The sequence below is a fragment of the Acanthaster planci genome, linkage group LG03 (assembly GCF_054643075.1).
Source record: "Acanthaster planci isolate LZ-2023a linkage group LG03, COTS_SCS, whole genome shotgun sequence".
NCBI lineage: Eukaryota > Metazoa > Echinodermata > Asteroidea > Valvatida > Acanthasteridae > Acanthaster > Acanthaster planci.
Window position 1 is genome coordinate 1,533,039 of NC_141779.1, and position 24,038 is coordinate 1,557,076.

Consider the following 24,038-nt stretch of genomic DNA (forward strand, 5'->3'; position numbering starts at 1 on the left):
CTAACACACTGGAGTCCCTGTAGTGAGGGTAATCTATGGAGTCACCATGTTGATAGTAAACTATGGAGTGACGCATTTATCTTCATTCTCATCTTTAACAATTTGGGACCCCACAATGACGGTATTCTATGTAGTGATGCAGGTATCTTTATGAACATCCTGATAAATTTGGGACCCATATAACGTTAATTTTCGGAGTAATGTATGTATCTATACTTCCTCGCTTATAAAGTGGAGTCCTTATAATAATGGTTATCTATGGAGTGATGCAGTTATTTTCATGAAAATGCTGATAAATTTGGGACACCATGATAACGGTAATCTATAGAGTGATGCACTTATCTTCCTTCTCATCCTTATAAATTAGGGACACAATAATGACAGTAATCCTTCCAGCAATATGTGTATCTATATTCCTTTGCTTATGAACTGGAGTGCCTATAATGACTGTAATCCATGGAGTCTCGATAATGATGGTAGTCTATGAAGTGATGCAGGTATCTTCATTCTCATCTTATAAATCTGGACCCCATATAATGACGGTAATCTACGGAGCAATGTATGTATCTATACTCCCTTGCTTATTGACTGGAGTCCCTATAATGACGGTAATCTGTGGAGTCCCCATTTAGACGGTAACATATGGAGTGATGTATGTATCTACATTTACATTTACACTGGAGTCCCTATAATGACGGTAATCTGTGGAATCTCCATATTGACGGTAATATATGGAGTGATGTATATGGATCTACTTTTACATGACAATAGTACACTGGAGTCCGTATAATGACGGCAATCTGTGGAGTCCCCATATTGACGGTAATATATGGAGTGATGTATGTATTCTACATTCTCATGGTGATACAATGTTGTCCCCATAATGACGGTCATGTACAGGGTGTCCCAGAAAAAAACTTAACCCTGAAGAAAGGGGTTAATATGCCCATACAATAGTAGAAGCAGTATTATTTCTATTAAACGATACCTTGGTGGGTATCCCTCCTGTCATGCATGACTGAGCACCATAATGACGGCAAACTATGGAGTCCGTATATTGACGGTGATCTATGGAGTTATGTATGTATCTACATTCTCATGCTTGTACTCTGTTGTACCCATATTGACGGTAGTCTATTGACTGATGCACATATAATTTATGGACTAATTTATGTATGTACATTCTCATGCTGATACACTGATGTCCTCATATTGACGGCAATCTATGGAATTATGAAGGTATCTTCATACTGATAGTAATCTAATCTAGCTAATACATTAGAGATCATATAATAACGGTAATCTATGGAGTACAAATATTGACTATGATCTATGAGAGAGATGTATGTATATACATTCTCATGCTGACTTTTGTCCCCATATTGATGGTAATCTATAGAGTCTTGCAGGTATCTTCTTTCTCATCCTTATAAATTTCGGACCCCATAATGTTTAAGTTAAGGGTAGGGCATCAAAAAGACACCGTATGTTTCTAACTCAATCGCAAAATTTCTAAGTACCTGCACAATTTGAGTCTTGGACTATTGACGAATTGATTTCTTGGAAAAATTTAGATTTGTTGAGCTTCAGTTATGTTGAAATTCTTAGGGGAATATATCAAAATGCAGCAAATGGGCCAGGGGGAAATATGTACAACTTTGTTTTTCAAGCTAGGGCTATAAAAGGACTCCATATCTGTATAACTAAATCGCGAAGTTTCCTAATACCCCCGCAATTTGTGTCTTGGACTACTGAGGAACTGATTTCTTGAAAACTTTAGATTTGTGGAGCTTCAGTTATGTTGGAATTCATAGTGGAATACATCGTATTGCAGCAAATGAGAAAGGGAGAAATATGTACGATTTTTTTAAAGTTAAGGGTAGGGCTATAAAAGACTCCATATCTGTCTAACTAAATCACCATATTTCAAAATACTTGTGCGATTTAAGTTTTAGATATTTAGATATTTTGGGAGCTGCAGTTATGTTGGAATTCTTAGGAAATGTCGGTATGCAGCAATTGAGATATGAAATCGTACATATAAAATATGTACGATTTTCTTTTTAAAGTAAAGGGTAGGACTACAAAAAGACTCAATATCTGTCTTACTAAATCGCCAAATTTCTAAATCCTGCACGATTCTAGTCTTGGACATTTGCAGAATTTCTGTCTTGAAAAATTTAGAGTTTTGGAGCTTTAGTTATGTTGGAATTCATTGGGGAAAGCCTCGTAATGCACCAAATGTGGTAGGGTCAAAATGATATGTGCAAATTCCCAAAGTTGAGGGTAGGGCTTCAAAAAGACTCTATAGTAAATAGCTAAATTTCTAAATACCTGCACGATTTCAGTCTTGGACTATTCAGGAATTGATTTCTTGAATTTGTTAGAGTTTTCGAGCTTACGTTATATGTTGCAATTCAGACGAGAAAACATTAAAATAAAGAAAACGCGGTAGGGTCAAATATGTACGAATTTTAAAAGTTAAGGATAAGGCGACTCAATAAAAGTCTAACTTAATAGCCAGATTTCTAAATATCAGCACAGTTTGAGTCTTGGAATATTGAGGAATGGATTTCTTCAAACATCTAGATTTTGGAGCTTTAGTTAGGTTGGAACTCAGACGGAAAATCATCGAAAAGAAAGGCATAAAACAGGCTTAAATATATACGAATTTCTAAAGTTAAGGCGGAGGAAACAAAAGACTCAGTATCTGTCTAAATAAATAGCTAAATGTGTAAATACCTGCACTATTTGAGTCTTGGACTAATCAGGTTGTGATTCCTTGATAAGGTTAGATTTTTGGAGCTTTACTTACGAATATTCAGACGGGAATACATCGGAATGCAGCGAATGCGTTAGGTTAAAATATGTACGAATTCCCAAAGTTAAAAGAAGGGCTCAGAAAATACTCAATACCAGTGTAACTAAACAACCAAATTTCAAACTATCTCTATCTAAACTTGAGTCTTGGACTATTGAGGAATTGATTTCTTCAAAAGGTTTGATCCATGCACCTTTAGTTATGTTGGAATTCAGACTGGAATAAACATGGGTGTGCAGCAAATGAGATAGGTGAACAAATTTCAAAATTAAAGGGTCATATAGCAAAATGACAAAATATCGAAATACCTAAATCACCAAATTCAGAAATAACTGCAAGATTTGAAACTTGGACTACCTACGATTTCAGATCTTGAAATAGTTAGATGTTAGGAGCTTTAAATATGTGCAATTGAGAAGGATTAAATGCAGCAAATAAGATGAGTGGAATATGTACGAAGTTGAGAACTTAAAGGTAGAGAAGCAAAATTAATAAATACCTAAATAATTAAATGGCCTAAAATTAAAAGTCCTAAATAATAGCACAATGGAAAAAAATTGAACCAAAAGAGGTGAACAACAAAAAAAACAAGCAATGGAATGCAAACTTTTTCCTAACTTCATTTAATTTTCCTGAAACTTTAAATACGTCAACGAATGGAGAACAAGTGCCCTTTCAGTAGCTGTCAAGAACGCTATATTTTTGGACAATTTTCAAACCTTATACTGAAACATATGGAGCCATTTATGCACGGAAACACGAACGGTAAAGTAAAGAGTAGTGGGACAAAAACTCTTGCCTACCTTTGCTAATATTTCCCTATCTAGAACAAGAGGATAATGAAAATTTCTTCAATAGAGAGTGGAACTTATTCTCTGTCAGGCAGTACTAGAAAAGAGAAATGAACAAAAGTTACAAGCAGTAGGACAAGGTTTGCCTTTTTCGCCAACATTTTTCTAACATGGACGTGAAACGTTGCTCTTTTACACGGTACTGGGGATTGCCAGATTTAGAGAATTTTTAGACGTTCTTTTGTCGAACATATGGAGCTGTATTTGCGCGGGATGAGGAATGGTAATGTGAGGACGAATGCAGAAATTCACAAAAAACAGTAGGCAGTCTGAGAAAAATTCGTCCTTCTTTCTCCCATATTCCCTAAACACACCAAGGATGGATATGAAACGTATCAATTATTAGAACATGCGCCCTTTCGGATAGTGGTAGGATTGCTAGATTTGGACAATCTTCACACCTGTTATGTTCGAATACATAAAACCATCTTTGTGCGGGAAGAGGACTGCTAAAGTGTGGAGAAAGGGGAAAAGTCACGAATCTGACAAGCAGTTACAGATCCCTTGTCTTCTTTTTTCGTGTATTTCCCCAATAACTAGAAATATAAAACCTATGTCATCTGATGAAGGAAAGTGCGCCCTTTCATATGTCGCTGAGACTCTTAGATTTGAAGCACTTTTAGACCTGTAAAGCCCGGGTATGGGAAGCCATCTTTACTGGGGAAGATCGAGGACCGGTAAAATGTGGCAAAGGGAAATTGAACAAAAGTAGCAAGCATCAGGACCCTAGTGCGCAAATATTGAGCCATGTGCGCAGGAAGAGGATCAGTAGAGTGTCTACAAAGGGACAATTGCACAAAAATAACAAGCAGTGAGACATGAACTCTTGCCTTCTTCGATGGGTATTTCCCTAATCATAACAAATTTGGATCTGAAACTTCGACTAATGGACAGAGGAATATGTACTATTTCAGATGCCGCCATGAATGCCACATTTGGACAAATTTCTGCACTTTTATGCTCGAATATAATGAAGCCATTCTCTGCTCAGGAAGAGGCAATGGTCCAGCCAGTGGACGCAAGGGTGGGGGGGCATGGACCTGCCACAATTTTGTTCACTAAAAATACTTTGTAGGTGTGTGAGAAAGGGAGTAATGGGTATATCAGCACCAATACCCTAAGAAAACAATACCAAGACATAAAAACAAGGATGTCACGACCGTCACGCTTCTGAAAGTTCTTCTTCCCCAAAATCATGCTGAATAGGCCCGAAACTGTATTCAGTTTGAACCCCCCCCCCAACGCTAAAGCTGGATTTGCTGCTGGGAAGACCAGTAATGTGTGACCAAAGGACAAATCGCAAAAACACAGGAAGCACTAGCACAGCCAAGATCTCTTGCCTTGTTCAGCATATTATGAATATGAAACCTACGTCAATGAATAGAGGAACATGTGCCCTTTGATTGTCATCATGTCTACCACATTTCAAGCAATCGGAAACTTTTTTGGCTAAAATATTGCGATCACACTGTGCGCTGAAGTGTCTCGGTAAAGTGAGAACAAAGAGCAGTGGGACAACTCTAGCCTTCTTTCGCAGGTATTTCCAAGGCTTCAGCTTAAATATGGACAGGAAAATTATCTCAATGGACAGAGAAATATATACTGTCTCTGAAGATATCAAGGTCAGCCCATTTTGACCGTTTCAGAATATTTACTGTAAACTCGGCTATGGAGACATGTAGCGGAAGACACAGACCGACTACCGTGTGTACAAAGCGAAAACGAACGAAATAGGGAGCATGTCTAAGGAAAACTCTGACCCCCATGTCTGTTCTGTTGCAAAACGGCATGAAATTTTCTTTTTGGATGATAAACATATAACCTTTCCAAAGACTCCAGGATCAGCCCATCTCTTGACAATTTAATATCGGATATGGAGACAACGTGGCGTGTATTTGACGTGTGTAGCATGCAAAACCAAAAAAATATGAAACCTTTTTGTTTAATGTTTCCAACTATCGAAATAAAATTTTCTCCAGGGGATAGTGAAATTTGCATCCTTGTCGAGTCACCCCAAGCTCGCCCATTCGGACCATTTGTCAACCTACTTAACCTCGGAGATAAAAACTCTTCGTCGAAAAGAGACTAAATAACGTGTGTACAATGAGGGAAACAATTTCATTTATTTGGCATTTTCCAAGATAAAGAACACAGCAACATTAAACAAAAACACATAACACAAAATACACTGAGATCACAAACACAAACTTACAAATGCCCGGAGAGGCACAGTTAATCCAATAACTGTCACCCGTAAGACTTCATTTCTGAAGCTCCAGGTTTACATAAACGTGCACACACATACACAATACAGTAACAGCACAAGATTCAAGAAATGGCAATAAATAAATCGAACAGAAAAAATATATACAATTGGCAAAATAATATAAATATGACATACAAATACATTAAAATAACCAAAAAAAAATTAATTACAGAAACAAATCAATCAATTAAACAATAAGTACCCCCAAAACAATAAAAGAAATTTATTGTGTAAAAACCGAAAAAAACAGAAAGACACCACGAAATAACAAAATACACTCGAATACCGACAAAAGCAAAACCATTGACACATCTGGCCCACATGGCAAATCCTAGGTATTCAAATCCCCCCATTTTGTGCTTCCTTGCACCAAACAACACAGTGACCCTCCCACAACTTGCCAGTCCCAACGACCTTATTACAAGGGTACTCCACTGCAAATTCAATCAGTACTCTGTCAAGTTTCATATAGTTTCAAATTCAAGTGGGTACTTGGTAAGTTGATCCCGTGTTGAAGGGTTATTTAAACCACTTCAGTTCTCAAACGTTCAGGTACATGTAGGTCATCTCAAGAGCATGTAATTGGCAAAATGCAGTTTTTGAATTAGTGCCCTAAGGTTTGTCCAGCCTGATCGTTTCAATGTACCACCTGTTCACTAAGACTATTTCACGGTCAAAAGCTCTATGAAGACCTCTAACAACAAATGTAAGCAAAAGATGGATGCTTTTAGATTCACGTAAAGACAAATTCAATGTACATATGCAACCAATCCGTGTAATCCATTTTAAATCTTCTTCACTAGAAAATTATTCTGGTTGCTCAACGTTGAATTTTGTTCTAATTTGTCAATGTATAAGGTTCCTGTTGTGAAGGTACCAGATAGGCTACTTGTATTCCAGAATAGTCAACACTAGAAACTTGCAAGATGAAAGCAAGACATACTAAGTCTGTTTGATTTGGTAGTGACATAACAAGATTTTCCCGAGAAATTTTGTACTCATTATCAGCTTCAAACTGCATGTTAACTAAGGTACAATTCAGGTCCACTATTTTCTTTGACCATCCTAGCATAAGCAAAACTTTGGTTTCCTTAGTAATGTATTGAGATGCATTTTATTAGCATGACAACATCTTTGGAAGCCATGGATGTCTTGAAGGTCATCAGACTGACATTATATTGGCCTATACACAAGAGCACTGTTACCAAATAAAGTGCTAGCTGACAAGATGTGATAAGGAAAGTCGTTGGTATACATAAGAACTGGATTGGGCTCAAGACACTTCCTTGAGGTACATCAGATGGTACAGAAAAACCATGCAAAGTAGCAACCTTTCAATAAAAACTTTTGTTGCCACCACAAGACAAACGGTCACTGCAACAGTTGCAAATTCAGTTCTGTTATGTTGAGGAAATCAAAATCATGCTCTTGTTACTTTTATTGAGGCTGAGCATGTCACAGCATGGAGCGTATCACTGTTCGACCAGCAGCAGAAGACTAACGCGTAGAACAGATAGGCACAGTGCTAGAGTCCAAATCTTGGCCGTAATTGTGGTACTGAGTACAGGCGTAAACAAATCACAGACAAGTGTTTAATTAGGATGACATGATTTACAATTAAAGGCATCACATGAATAATAAATGACATAAAACCAAAATTACCAACAAGCCAATAAAATCACCTCAAAAGGAGGGCACAGAGGACTTGATTAGAACTGGATATTTTTTAAATGAGTAAATTCACATGATTAAAAAGAACGAGTAAAAAAAATTCTTTTTATAGCATGGCCTTCACTTTGCGGGATAATTTTCTTACGTTTGGAAATATGGAAATGAAACGTTCTCCTCAGATATTTTTTTCTCTTTTTTGGGCTGTCATTTTGATCACCTGTGTGGAGACTACTGTTTCCTTTGTTCTGGTTAATTTGTCTTGCTAATGATATGAGCATAAATGGGGGTAATAGTAGTTTATTTTACTTTTGCAGTCCCTGCTGACCCGCATAACTGATATTTGTCTCGTTATGTATTCAGATTTTTATCCCCGGTCCCTGCTACTGCTTATATTTACTTGTATTTGTGTTTTTTTTTTAAATAATTTGTGTTTAATTTTGCTTTGTTTGTTCTTGTGATGGTCAAATAAATAAGAATAATTGAAGAGATGGTACTCATCATGATTAACCAAGATACACCTTTCGACCATTTGAAGACTATCGTCATACACAGGCTAAACTAACTACTAAAACAGATTGACTAACGAGTACAAGAGGGAGAAGATTACTAGTAGACACAATGACTGACCCAAGCTTTTGCCTTCATTTGTGTATAGTTCTCTTAAATTTGGGAATATCAGAATCAAACATTCTTCAGTGGATATGTTCAACAAAATGACAACAAGATCAGTTGATTTCCACCAACCCTACAGTCACAGACAAAAGCTTAGTTTGGATAAGGCCTTATATAGAGCCAAATTTGCTGCAAAACCATCCAATTACAAGACCAACTTACAAATGGGAAACCAGGAAGCATAACTGCCCTAAGTATTCACCTTCATTAAATAAGACTTGACGCTTTACATGGTGGAGACTAAAAACAGGGCTTGTGGTTACATCATGTGGATGGACCTCCCTTGGAGGAGGTATGGTTCTGATAAGAACTGTAGAGTGTGTGCTTGACGTTTCATCCAGCATGCTCTCGTCATCCTCAAGAGTGGAGCCTGATAAGCCATGCTCCAGATTTTACAGAACAATTGTACATGTATACAAAATTATGTACAGATATTGTTCAAAATCTGGAACATGACTTTCATTGTTAGGCTCAAATCAGAACATGACATAAAGTGCTTACCGAGTGAGTTGTGTCGTCAGTAATGCCAGTTGCCAGTGATGTGTTAAACTCCAGAAAACTGTCTCCAAGGGACTTGGTCTTGTCTCTTCATCAATGTTACAGCTACTAAAACCAAAGAGTCCAGTAAACAAAGATCAGAGCTGAATAACATACAAGTAGACATCACTGCGATGTCTTTATAGTCTTTAACTCTCATTTTCGTATTGACCTTTGTTTCAACTCTCTTCAATTGTTGGTTGATCAGCAAACACAACTCCTGAAAAGACATAATTCTCAAGCTTCGAAGCAGCCATTTTAAACTGACACCCCTTCTACTTTCTTGGGCTCTTTCAACAGCCCAAGAAAGAAGAAAATTTAGACAGTCCAAAATCGTCTGATTCAATAGGATTTTGCATACACCGAAGGGGTTGGGCCAAACACTCTCTGATATTTCATGTTTTACCTGCCATCCAAAATTTATCAATGGTATTAAATTATGGCTCCCCATACACAGGTATGTCACCCAGGTTTACGCGAAAATTAAATTAATCCACAGAGAAGGACCTCTGTCCCTGTCAACTTTTTGAAAAGTGAAGAGACCTGTAACATAATGACGTCATGCTTAGTTTCCTAAGGCAGTAAGATGGGGAAGCATTAACTGTCCAAGTAAAAAATAATAGCTTGACATCATTATGTTTTGGGTCCATATATGAAATATATGAGTCCACAGGGGACTGAATCAGTGAATTATACCTTTGGAGTAACCAACAACATTGGACCCACGTACCTTTTACCCAGCAAGCAGCAGCAAGAGATCAAAGTCCGATCACCTCAACAACGAGCACAGGAACCCCATCCTCAAGAGGTTGGATGTACCATGAACATCGGCTCACTCAGCGGCTTGTGCTCTGGCTGAGATGGACACACACAACAGTCATTAAAAACATGCAAAAGGAAGAAAATACAATACAACATGAGTGCATTAGCTTGGATTAACTGATTCTCAGAGGGCAGTGGAGAATGAGAAAGATGGAGAAAAGTAAGTCATAAGTGCTTCCCTAAATGACCTTCTTCCAGGCATGTGGAACACAAAAGAATTATTGTGAAGATGGCTTACATCATACTTCCCAGCCAATGGTGAATCCTTGGTGTGTATGATAGAAGCCTGTCTTGTGTTGAGGATATCATGAAAGAAACTCTGGACACACACGTTATTTATTCTGCATGTTGCCGCCATAGGCATGGAGAGCCTCAATCTGGCAGATTGTACAATCATGTCACAATCAGCTTCTGAAACATTGTCCAATCGTATGGTATAAGATCCGACACAGCATGCACAGAATGACGAAGCAACATACATGGAAATCACTGAACCAACTTTGTAAAGATCAAGATCGAGATTCTGCATGCTTGGGGCGGCAGCGTGCAAAGAGCGAATTGTACCTACTGTGGGCTAGCGTGCCATATTGTAACAACCTGATGCATTGCACCTTTAATGTATTTGACACAGAAGGATGGCTTCAGTGAGTAAAAAGTTGGCTGATAAAATAAAACAAGTCCAGATTTTTTTAAACAACCCTTGTGGAATGTGTACACTCATCCTTGTACGTGATTTTGATCCAGGAATGAGGACATTTCATTTCAGTACACTCCTCATTCACTACAAGCAGCCTGTAGATGCAGCTTCCGTCTTGTTTCTGTTCACTTTGGCACAAATTGTACAACCATACCAAAAAAATTCCATCCATTTTTTGTAGTTTAATTCAATCCAACCTTAAAGGCTGGGGATTCTCATTAGTTGAAAACTTAAAAAACAAAACCCAAGGTCAAGATCTACATAACAACCAGGCATTTCGCTATTACCATAACCTTGGACTAATATCAGAATATGATGTAGACTGTTTCCATACCTGTCGAGTAGTGTCACCAGTGATAAGATATCTCTGATTTGTTACACTCCAGAGAACTGCCTCCAGGGACTAGCTTGCTCTTGTCTCTCTGTCAAACTACTGAAACTAGGGAAACTAAACCATGTTTGAATTCCAATCTGTATTACTGCACACATGTGGAGGCCACAATTTCAAAATATATAGGTGCACTTTACAACAGTAGTTGAAACATCATTGAAAGCAGTGTCAAATCAACAAAGATCAGGGCCAAATAATATACAAGCCCACATCACTGGAGTTTCTCATATAAATCTTCTTAGTTGTCACTTTTCCATTTCTTTTCAATTGTTGCTTGACTAGTTAGTATATTTTGTTTTTCAAAACACCTTAAATACATGTACACTTCCCAAAAAGTCCTTTTCCTCAAGCCTGTAAGCAGCAATTTAACATATTACATCCCTCTACTTTTTCCAGTTCTTAAGATTTGTTTTCAGCCATCTACAGATGCAAGCCTGCAAAACAAGGAGTGTTGATCTGGGGTTATGTTTAAACAATCCCACCTGTTTTTTCAGCCAAGCAATCTCTTCAATCTGCCTTGAGTAGAAGCACAACTTAATTGGTTGAAAAGAGTCGTGTTGGTTGGGAGTATTCATTTTGTTGGTAGCGATTGGGCTGCTACCATGTCCTAGTCGTTCATGAACCAGTGATGCAAAGTTAGTACCAAAGGAGCCTCTGATGCCAAGGAAATAGTGTTCTCTCTCGGTCCAACTTAAGGCTAATATAGGAGATCACAGTCTCTGCAGAAAACATTCCCAAATTATAAACAGTATTAACTGTAACCTCCAAGAGTGCATGTGAAATCATAATAAAATCAGAGGATTTGGGGGACCATTTTAACCTTTATAGCTCCCCATATACATGTCACCCGGTATTTCGGCAAAATAAATGTATTCACCAAGCATGATCCTTAGATAGACATAATGAAGTCACACTTTGTTTACACGAGCTATATTATAAGACAGTAAGGTGTGGTAGGTCTTAATGTACTAGGTCTACAGGACATGAGGCAATGAGTTCACAGGAGACTCAATCAGTGAATCCAACCTTTGGGATGACCAATAACAAAAGATCACTTACGTTTTACCAAGAAGGCTACAGTAAGAGATCACAGTACAATCACCTTAACAACAGTGGCCATCATCGAGAAATGACAAGAAGCTGGTCGTCCTGTAAGCAACGACTCATCAGCGGCTTGTGCTCTAGCTGAAATGAATGCACATAACAGTCATTAAAACATGCAAAATGAAAAAAATGGCAAAGAAAATATGAGTGGAGGAGCCTGTTTGCCGATTCTCAGAGGGCTTTGAAGGATCGGAAAGATGGAGAGAGCTGATTGAGAATTTGTAATTCACGTATGTGCACCCAGCACTGCAGGTGTATCAATCTAGTTATCCATGGCATTTTATGGGGTGGTGCATTACAGGGGTAGCCATAATCCAGTCCCGCCTCCTGCGATACGGCTTCAAATTTTGATCAAAAGAAGCAGCGGTGGAGAGCCGTAGCCAATGTTCAATACTTGTGCATGCTGTATTCTCACATGGAGACGCCGCACCGTGTGTTGCCAACATAGAGTGCAACATAAACCGTTGAAAACATTTCATGTAGGGGTTTAACTGAAGATATACACGTACCCTACATATATATTTGCAATGGATGTTTGTAATGACACACATGATAAAGCCAAAAGTGCAAATGTTATTTAAAATAGATATTGAGCCTCTTCATACAACAGCGTCATTAGAATTGAGTATCATTCCATGACATAAATAAACTAAATTTTACAATATTCAAACATCAATTGAACTCTCGATTGAGCAATGTGTTCCTGTGACAGAACAAAATCACAGTGCACCTGATTTTTAAGTTCTTGAATCTGGCTTTAATAACTTTTGCAAGCTAATGACCATCAGGATGACGTTTAGTTCAACGCTGGCTTCATATTTATGTGTTTCACATTCTTGTGGAAACCCCTATTGCAAGTATATCATGATTTGTTTTGCACAAAGACGGGAATAAACAAATTTTCACTGCTTGAAAAAGACTACTGCATATTTGACTACATCAGATCTATCACTCACAAAACAATCCAGCCAATGTCTCATTTCCATCACAAAAGCTAACTAGCATTCCAGTCTACAACCCTGAACAATAAGTAAAACTAAGTTGAGGAAGGAAACATACGTGTACATGGTAAGTGCTGCCACAATAACCTTCGTATCTGAATGAGAATGACTGAGAGAGAGGGGGAGAGACAACGGAATAACAGACAGATGAATAACAGATAGACTGACAAACATACCGACAGCACATAGACAGATGAACAAGACAAAGAGGACAGTTATCTTGGAAACTAGACCTTTCCCCATTGTATTTTCAGAACAAAAAGATTTTACGGTAATAACCAAAATCATTTTGGCAAAGAAAAATCTTTGAAAATAATCAAATTGTATTTAGAAATGATTAGCACAACCTCCAATTTTAAGATTTGCATCATGCAATCAGTAGAGATCTCCATGCATGGTTCCATGCAACACAGACTTAAAGTATGAGGCCTACTTTCTACCCAATTTTTACCAGGTTCACTGAAATATGTAGAAATTACAGATTGTATAATGTATTTATATAATTCTGAACCTCAGTGGATAGGTCTAGTTAGTTTTAAAGACTTTGACTTCCTGACAAATTCTCGTGGGGTGTAAAGTAATGTTGTCTCTTCATTTACCACATCAAATCATACTATCCTCCAGTTTGTTTAGACTACTCTTTGACTATCAAATTAGTAACTTTGGCCCCACATACAGGCTGGAGATTTTCATTGGTTGAAAAATTTGTTGGACAAAAGTCATGTTTCAGATTTGCAACACACCAGTACATAGGCCCCTATTACTCCCTAGGCCTATTTTTTTGTTTTATTAACATTTACTGTTGGGCTGTTATCAGAAGTAGGCTAGGCCTACAGTGTTTATATAGCGTGAGCTGTTTCCAGACCTGCTGAGTACAATAAAGTGTCAAAATACATCTCAGATGTGCAACAATCCAGAAAACGGTCTCACAGGAGTGTTCTTCGCATCTCCATTACTGCTTCAAAGTTAAGAAAGCAAAGGAACCTCTTTAAAATCCCAGCCTGCATGCCTAACAGTCACTGTGGGGCCGCCATGTTTAAATGCAGGGTGCACTTTACCACAGCAAAAGCAGTGTAAAATCAACAAAGCCAAGCCCAAACTTGTGGAGTTTGTAATACAGAAATCTCGTTATCATCTTTGCCGTCTTTTCTCCATTTATTTTCAATTGTTGGATGGTAAGCCAGTCTCAGTTCTCACCTTTAAATTCACCTCCTGTGAAGTCACATTTGAACGAACCCGCCAACTTGGCCACACATGCGTTCTTGTGCGTAGGCATTGTAATGCTAATGCTGGCGCCACCGTGGAAAACTGGTCGTCGATCAACTTGTGCACATATTGAGCAGGGTACCAAACAGGGGATAAAACAGCGCTGGTGATTGGCGCGCTTGAAATAGGCCCTGTAAGTGTGCACAAGTACGACGAAGAGCTGAAGATAATGCAATTATTATTTTTTTCGTAATGTAAATCAAAAGAATGACCACTATTGCAAAGAGAAAAAAAAAGCATTTCCCAAAACTGTATGCGAGCAATTTGCATCAATATAAAAAACCATGTATTTCCTACCCCCAAAGCCTGGACAAACGCGACCATCTGAGGCTTGGGCTTTCAGAGCTACGGCTGGGTCTATTGTCTACGCGTCTCCACGCATTTCCAATGGAGCGAAGACCTATACCTAGCTCTTGACAAGAGATTCGGATGCAGCCGTAGTTTACATCTTGACCGCAACACACACCATGACGTCAAACTACAGTCAGTCGTAGACAAGATGCTATACGAGACGTTATCTACCAAAAAATCAGCAAATTTACGTCCGAAATTCTGGGGATTCCAGCTAATTATACCTTTTTCAGGTTGCAATATAATGCCTCCTGAAGCGAAACCGATACTGGAATTTGATGCATTTTGTTTATGATCAGCTTTTTTGACACGGACTGCATGCATATGAGCAAAAGATGGGCAACATAGAGTGGTACTTATTATTATATTATTTTGTGGCAAAGAGATGATTTTGAGGGAACGAAACGATAATTCGAGGGAACGGAATTAAAAAAAATCTTCATTGTGCCTGTCCCCTTAGGGGCTCCTTAGGTACTCGTAGAGAGGGACATCGAATGCAACTGTGCGTTTTTGCAAGTTGGGTCACACTCACTGTCCGACAGTAAATGCCCCCCCCCCAAAAAAAAATTCAAAATACATGTACATACAATGTAGGGCGGAAATAATGCCGCCCGGCGCTCCGAAGGAACGGGTTAGCCTTTCGACGGTTTTGTGTGTGTGTTTGGGGGGGGTGTCGGATCAGGTCGACATTCAAGACAATGACCAGAAGCGGTTTTCTTTTGAATAAGGGTTTGATATGCTACATTTTTAATCAGTCCTTTCCCAAAATTATTGAGCATACTTTTGCCCGATGCGGAATAACAGGTGAATCGCTGGACTGTTGGGCAACTTAAAGAGCATAACACTGTATGGGTAAATAAGTGGTGAAACAAAACCACTTTCTAAAACCGTTGGGCAAAAAGAGACAAGTCTACCTATAACAGAGCCTGAAAGTTGACCCCTGATGGTGCGCTTCTGGAACACTTGGATAGGATAAATAACGAGCAAAGATGTTATAATTAGCTGTTTCGGCAACTCACAAAACAGGTATTGCTTTTCTGATTTTTTTAAGCTGTTTTGGCAACAGCCTGAACAACTCTTTCTTTTCTGATTTTTTTTTTTCATTTCCTTTTTGGCTTTTTGGCAAGTTGCGAAAAAGGCATTCTTTTTGTTCTTTTTTTTTAGCTGCTTCGGCAACAGCCAGAACAGCTCTTGCTTTTCTGATGATTTTTAGCTGTTTCAGCAACTTTGCAGAAACAGGTATTGTTTTTCTGATTATTTTGTTTTAGCTGCTTCGGCAACTTTGCCGAAACAAATATTGTTTTTCTGATTTTTTTTCTTTTTCAACTCAATTCCTTTCACCAGTCGACTTTGGCAGTTTACTAAATCTGATCGACTTAAAACTTGGCAGACCTTTGGACCATCATCCAAGGACGGTCCTAGAAAAAATTCACAGTGATAACCTAAGTAGTTTATTTACTATTGATGTTTCTAATAATTAATTTTTCCCCATAGACTTTGTACACAGATCGCACGCAGTTTTCGGACTGTCCTATATCAGGCTATGAGGGCGCTATTGCAGAATTACGGCTACACCTGCTGGGGCTTTCAATTTTCAACAAACTGTCCTATATTTAACCATGGATGGCGTTGTTGCGCATTATGCTGGACACATTTTGTCCAGCATAATGCGTGAGCAGTCCTCAACTTTGACCGAGAATTACTACCAGAACGAAAAAGAAATCAGACTAAAGTTTCCCTTCCGTTCGATCGCAAATATACCCAAGTGTGCAAATATTAAATAATATTTCATAAGTTTTTTCCAGTTTAGACAAATATCACGTGACATGAAATTAAAGGAGAAGTTTTCCTGCACACGTGTTTCTAGGCCATTGATTTTGTACACGTTTTCGAGCCACAATTTGGGTAACTTTGCAATGTTTGATCGTTCCAAAGTGATACCCAAGGAAGACCCTGATGCAAGATTTATTGCAAAGGGATGACGTCATGATGACTTCATCACCTTATTTTATATTCATTTTTGAACATTAAATTTTTCCCCATAAATTTTTGTACACGTTTTTCTACTTAACACAAGTGAACAAGTAGTCTTTAACTTCGGCGCAAAATTACTATAAGAACGAAGGAGAAATCGGGTACTTTACGCTCTGTTATTTGATTTGAAATATGCCTAACAGTCTGAATATGAAGTAATATTTCATTAGAAGTGTTCAGTTGAAGTGCAAATCACGTGACATGAACTTAAAGGAGCAGTGTTTCCGCAAATGAGTTTTTTGCCCTAGACTTTGTACACGTTTTCAAGGCACAATTTTAAAACCTTTCCGATGTTTGATGGTTATCAAAGTGACAGCGAACAAAGACCGTGATACAAAAATTATTGTAAGTAAAGGACGTCATGATGACGTTATCATGTCATTTATTCGTGATTTTTCAATATTTATTTTAGCCCTTTGACTTTGTACACGTTTTCAAGCAAGCATTTGGGTTAGTTTGAGAGCTTTGATCAACTTCAAAGTTACAGCCATGAAAGACCTTGATGAAAAAATACGTCAAAATTTATTACGTCGTGATGATGTCATCATGTGATTTATTATTAATTTTTAAATATTTATTTCAGCCCATTGACTTAGTAAACGTATTCGAGGCACTAATTTCGTACCTCAGTAATCATTGATCACCGTCAAACTTACAGCAAGCACTAACTATACAACGAAGATAATTCTAAAATATTTATTTCATGATGACGTCATCACGGGATTTGTTATTAAATTGTGAATACTTGAATATTCCTTTAAATGTATAAAAACCCATATAAAATCAACCGTGGCCTCCCGCAACATTCTGTTTCCAGCAAGTGCAAGGATAAAAAGTGGTCTTGATTTTGTCTCGTGTAGGTTAATTGACATAACCATTCCTTCCGGTTTAAACGAGAAGTAGGCTTATTGTTTGAAAGTGGCAAAAGCTGTAAAGTTTTTTTCAACATAAGGCGTCTGTCGGTGTTAATGCTGAATTGAAACCTTGCTTATATCTTGGAGAGGAAGTGCTTTGCGCAAATATTGAGCTCATTTAATGATAACGTCATAAATAATTGCTTTTTTTTCGTAACGGACAGTATCGGCGTTATCAACATGTCAGATGTTGTTAATTCTGCCTGGATTCTACTTTTGCGTTGATTAAAAAGGCTCGTGACACCCGATGATCTGCGTGGGGACGTATTAAGTCCTGAACCCCAAACAGGACGGGTGATGAAGTCAATGACAACATCAGACCCTTATCTTGCAGAATCAGCGTGGCGACAGTTACCAAGGAATGGCAGAGTAGTTTTAAAGTTATATCATACAGTTCAACTTCTAGTCACAGTTATCAAGAGTGAAATTCATTTTTGCGTCAAAATGTTCAGGATAGGGCAACAGATGTCATCTCTAGTGGTCCTGCAATCTTTGTTCTTATATTTTGTACACAGAAAATGTGAAATGTGCAATCGATTACTCTTATGTTAGATATTATCAAAGATTTTTTGGTTTTTAGTGTGAAATGCATATTTACGATTATGCAAATAACACCGGGTTCGCAGACCAATGTCAGTGGAGAATACACTCTTTGAGCCCCCTATATCTTCTAAAGTACATGTCCGATTGGGCTCATATTTTGCAGACACCTTGAATAGAGAGTGCTTAAGAGGAAAATTGCCTTATGTGATGATGACGTCATGAGCAGACAAGTCACGTGACATTAAATTAAACTCTTGAAGGCCCTATATCTCCAGATGTACCAGACTAATCGGGTTCAAATCTTGCAAATATCTTGAGAAGGGGTGCGTCAGAGGAATATTGACCTCATGTGCTGATGTCGTCACCAGGAGACAAGTCACGTGAAATTAAAGGGGAACTTTTCAAACCACTACACCTCGAAAAGTACGTGTCCGATGCGGTTGAAACTTTGTGTGTGGCTTGAAAGGGAAGGGTTTTAGACGAAGCCAGAATTCTGCAAAAATAAGAGGCAGTTGGACAAAAACTACGACTTCCTTTTGCAGATATATCCCTAACTACTGCAAATATGGATATGAAACTTATATGAATAGATAGGAGAACATATGCCTTTTCAGATGACACCAAGATTGCCAGATTTATATAATTTCAAGACCTTTTATGCTCGAATATATGAAGCATTCTCTGCGAAGGATAAGGACCGGTATATTGCAGACGAAGCCAGAATTCTGCAAAAAAAGGAGGCAGTTCGAAAAGACCTCAAACTTAGTTTGGCAGATATTTCCCTAACTACTGCAAACATGGATACGAAACTTATATGAATGGATGGAGGAACAAATGGCCTTTCATATGACACCAAGATTGCCAGATTTAGATAATTCTCAGACCTTTTATGCTCGAATATATGAAGCAATCCTTGTGCGGGAAAAGGACCGGTATAGCGCAGACGAAGCAAGGATTCCGCAAAAATATCAGGCAATTGGACACGAATTTGCATTTCCTTTGGCAGCTATTTCCCTAACTACTGCAAATATGGATATAAAACTTATATGAATGGATAGGGAAACATGTGGCCTTTCAGATCACACCAAGATTGCCAGATTTAGATAATTCTCAGACCTTTTATGATCGATTATATGAAACAGTCTCTGCGTGGGATATGGACCGGTTTAGCGCAGACGAAGCCAGAATTCCGCAAAAAAGGAGGCAGTTGGAAAAGAACTCGCACTTCCTTTGGCAGCTATTTGCCAACTACTGCAAATATGGATAGGAAATTAATATGATTGAATAGAGGAACATGTGGCCTTTCAGATGACACAAAGATTGCCAGATTTAGATAATTCCCAGACCTTTTATACTCGATTATAGAAAGCGTTCTCTGCGCGGGATAAGCACCGCTATAGCGTAGACGAAGCCAGAATTCCGCAAAAATATCAGGCAAGTGGACACGAATTTGCATTTCTTTTGGAAGATATTTCCCTAACTACTGCAAATATGGATATGAAATTTATATGAATGGACAGGGAAACATGTGGCCTTTCAGATGACACCAAGATTGCCAGGTTTAGATAATTCTCGGACTTTTATGCTCGATTATAGAAAGCCTTCTCTGAGCGGAATAAGGACCAGTATATTGCAGACGAAGCCAGAATTCCGCAAAAAGATCAGGCAAGTGGACACGAATTTCCTATTCCTTTTGACGATATTTCCCTAACTACTGCAAATATTGATATGAAACTTATATGAATGGACAGGGAAACATGTGTGCTTTCAGATCACACCAACATTGCCAGATTTAGATAATTCTTAGACCTTTTATGCTCCATTATTTGAAGCAGTATCTGCGTGGGATAAGGACCGGTATAGCGTAGACGAAGCCAGAATTCAGCAAAAATATCAAACAGTCAGACAAGAGATCGCACTTCCTTTGGCAGATATTCCCCTAACTACTGCAAATATGGATATGAAATTTATATGAATGGATAGGGAAACATGTAACCTTTCCGATCACACCAAGATTGCCAGATTTAGATGATTCTCAGACCTTTTATGCTCGATTATATGAAGCAGTCTCTGCGTTGGATATGGACCGGTATAGCGCAGACAAAGCCAGAATTCCGCAAAAATATCAGGCAAGTGGACACGAACTTGCATTTCCTTTGGACGATATTTCCCTAACTACCGCGAATATGGATATGAAACTTATATGAATGGACAAGGAAACATGTGGCCTTTCAGATGACACCAAGATTGCCAGATTTAGATAATTCTCAGACCTTTTATACTCGATTATATGAAGCTTTCTCTGCGTGGAATAAGGACCGGTATATTACAGACGAAGCCAGAATTCCGCAAAAAAAGGAGGCAGTTTGAAAAGAACTCGCACTTCCTTTGGCAGCTATTTGCCAACTACTGCAAATATGGATAGGAAATTAATATGAATGGATAGAGGAACATATTGCATTTCAGATGACACCAAGATTGCCAGATTTAGATAATTCTCTGACCTTTTAGGCTCGATTATATGAAGCATTCTCTGCGCAGGATAAAGACCGGTATGGTGCAGACGAAGCCAGAATTCCGCAAAAAGATCAGGCAAGTGGACACGAATTTGCAATTCCTTTTGACGATATTTCCCTTACTACTGCAAATATGGATATGAAACTTATATGAATGGACAAGAAAACGTGCGCTTTCAGATCCCACCAACATTGCCAGATTTAGATAATTCTCAGACCTTTTATGCTCGATTATATGAAGCAGTATCTGCGTGGGATAAGGACCAGTATAGCGCAGACGAAGCCAGAATTCCGCAAAAATATCAAACAGTCAGACAAGAACTTGCACTTTCTTTGGCAGATATTTCCCTAACTACTGCAAATATGGATATGAAACTTATACAAATGGACAGGGAAACATGTGGCCTTTCAGATGACACCAAGATTGCCAGGTTTAGATAATTCTCGGACCTTTTATGCTCGATTATAGGAAGCATTCTCTGCGCGGGATAAGGACCAGTATATTGTAGACGAAGCCAGAATTCCGCAAAGATATTAATCAGTCAGACAAGAACTTGCACTTTCTTTTGCAGATATTTTCCTAACTTCTGCAAATATGGATATGAAACTTATATGAATGGATAGAGGAACATATTGCCTTTCAGATCACACCAACATTGCCAGATTTAGATAATTCTCAGACCTTTTATGCTCGATTATATGAAGCAGTATCTGCGTGGGATAAGGACCGGTATAGCGCAGACGAAGCCAGAATTCCGCAAAAATATCAGGCAAGTGGACACGAACTTGCATTTCCTTTGGACGATATTTCCTTAACTACCGCAAATATGGATATGAAATTTATATGAATGGATAGAGGAACATATCGCCTTTCAGATGTCACCAAGATTGCCAGATTTAGATAATTCTCAGACCTTTTATACTCGATTATAGGAAGCCTTCTCTGAGCGGGATATGGACCGGTATAGCGCAGACGAAGCCAGAAATCCGAAAAAAAAAGGAGGCAGTTGGAAAAGAACTCGCACTTCCTTTGGCAGCTATTTGCCAACTACCGCAAATATGGATAGGAAATTAATATGAAGGGATAGGGGAAAATATCACCTTTCAGATGACACCAAGATTGCCAGATTTAGATAATTTTCTGACCTTCTATGATCGATTATATGAAGCTTTCTCTGCGTGGGATATGGACCGGTATAGCGCAGACGAAGCCAGAATTCCGCAAAAAAGGAGGCACGTGCAAAAGAACTCGCACTTCCTTTGGCAGCTATTTGCCAACTACGGCAAATATGGATAGGAAATTAATATGAATGGATAGAGGAACATATTGCCTCTCAGATGACACCAAGATTGCCAGATTTAGATAATTCTCAGACCTTTTATGCTCGAATATATGAAGCATTCTCTGCGCAGGATAAGGACCGGTATATTGCAGACGAAGCCAGAATCCCGCCAAAAAAGGAGGCAGTTCGAAAACACCTCGAACTTAGTTTGGCAGATATTTCCCTAAACACTGCAAACATCGATACGAAACTTATATGAATGGATAGAGGAACAAATGGCATTTTAGATGACACAAAGATTGCCAGATTTAGATAATTCTCAGACCTTTTATGCTCGAATATATGAAGCAATCCTTGTGCGGGAAAAGGACCGGTATAGCGCAGACGAAGCAAGGATTCCGCAAAAATATTAGCCAATTGGACACGAACTTGCATTTCCTTTGGCAGCTATTTCCCTAACTACTGCAAATATGGATATCAAACTTATGTGAATGGATAGGGAAACATGTAACCTTTCAGATCACACCAACATTGCCAGATTTAGATAATTCTCAGACCTTTTATGCTCGATTATATGAAGCAGTATCTGCGTGGGATAAGGACCGGTATAGCGCAGACGAAGCCAGAATTCCGCAAAAATACCAAACAGTCAGACAAGAACTTGCACTTTCTTTGGCAGATATTACCCTAACTACTGCAAATATAGATATGAAACTTATACAAATGGACAGGGAAACATGTGGCCTTTCAGATGACACCCAGATTGCCAGGTTTAGATAATACTCGGCCCTTTTATGCTCGATTATAGGAAGCCTTCTCTGCGCGGGATAAGTACCAGTATAGCGTAGACGAAGCCAGAATTCCGCAAAAATATCAAACAGTCAGACAAGAAATCGCACTTCCTTTGGCAGATATTTCCCTAACTACTGCAAATATGGATATGAAACTTATATGAATGGATAGGGAAACATGTAACCTTTCCAATCACACCAAGATTGCCAGATTTAGATGATTCTCAGACCTTTTATGATCGATTATATGAAGCAGTCTCTGCGTTGGATATGGACCGGTATAGCGCAGACGAAGCCAGAATTCTGCAAAAAAGGAGGCAGTTGGACACGAACTTGCATTTCCTTTGGACGATATTTCCCTAACTACCGCGAATATGGATATGAAACTTATATGAATGGACAAGGAAACATGTGGCCTTTCAGATGACACCAAGATTGCCAGATTTAGATAATTCTCAGACCTTTTATGCTCGATTATATGAAGCATTCTCTGCGTGGAATAAGGACCGGTATATTGCAGACGAAGCCAGAATTCCGCAAAAAAAGGAGGCAGTTTGAAAAGAACTCGCACTTCCTTTGGCAGCTATTTGCCAACTACTGCAAATATGGATAGGAAATTAATATGAATGGATAGAGGAACATATTGCCTTTCAGATGACACCAAGATTGCCAGATTTAGATAATTCTCTGACCTTTTAGGCTCGATTATATGAAGTATTCTCTGCGCAGGATAAAGACCGGTATGGTGCAGACGAAGCCAGAATTCCGCAAAAAGATCAGGCAAGTGGACACAAATTTGCAATTCCTTTTGACGATATTTCCCTAACTACGGCAAATATGGATATGAAATTTATATGAATGGATAGAGGAACATATCGCCTTTCAGATGTCACCAAGATTGCCAGATTTAGATAATTCTCAGACCTTTTATACTCGATTATAGGAAGCCTTCTCTGAGCGGGATATGGACCGGTATAGCGCAGACGAAGCCAGAAATCCAAAAAAAAAGGAGGCAGTTGGAGAAGAACTCGCACTTCCTTTGGCAGCTATTTGCCAACTACCGCAAATATGGATAGGAAATTAATATGAAGGGATAGAGGAACATATTGCCTTTCAAATGACACCAAGATTGCCAGATTTAGATAATTCTCATACCTTTTATGCTCGATTATATGAAGCATTCTCTGTGCAGGATAAGGACCGGTATATTGCAGACGAAGCCAGAATCCCGCCAAAAAAGGAGGCAGTTCGAAAACACCTCTAACTTAGTTTGGCAGATATTTCCCTAAATACTGCAAACATCGATACGAAACTTATATGAATGGATAGAGGAACAAATGGCATTTTAGATGACACAAAGATTGCCAGATTTAGATAATTCTCAGACCTTTTATGCTCGAATATATGAAGCAATCCTTGTGCAGGAAAAGGACCGGTATAGCGCAGACGAAGCAAGGATTCCGCAAAAATATCAGCCAATTGGACACGAACTTGCATTTCCTTTGGC

At 38.6% G+C, this 24,038-nt stretch overlaps 1 long non-coding RNA gene across 2 annotated transcripts in view; it reads right to left on the reverse strand.

The window, feature by feature from the left end:
* The window catches only part of LOC147799539 (uncharacterized), a 73,554-nt gene that overhangs the window by 15,494 nt on the left and 34,022 nt on the right, over positions 1-24,038 (reverse strand). The window contains exons 1-3 of one of the 2 annotated variants that reach the window (XR_015424736.1): positions 14,031-14,559; positions 11,831-11,913; positions 10,672-11,447 (exon numbers count right to left, since the gene is read on the reverse strand). This is a non-coding gene — a long non-coding RNA (uncharacterized LOC147799539). Of the gene's footprint in view, positions 1-9,554; positions 9,674-10,671; positions 11,448-11,830; positions 11,914-14,030; positions 14,560-24,038 lie in introns of those variants that run through there. The other variant, XR_015424737.1, reaches the window with a different exon arrangement.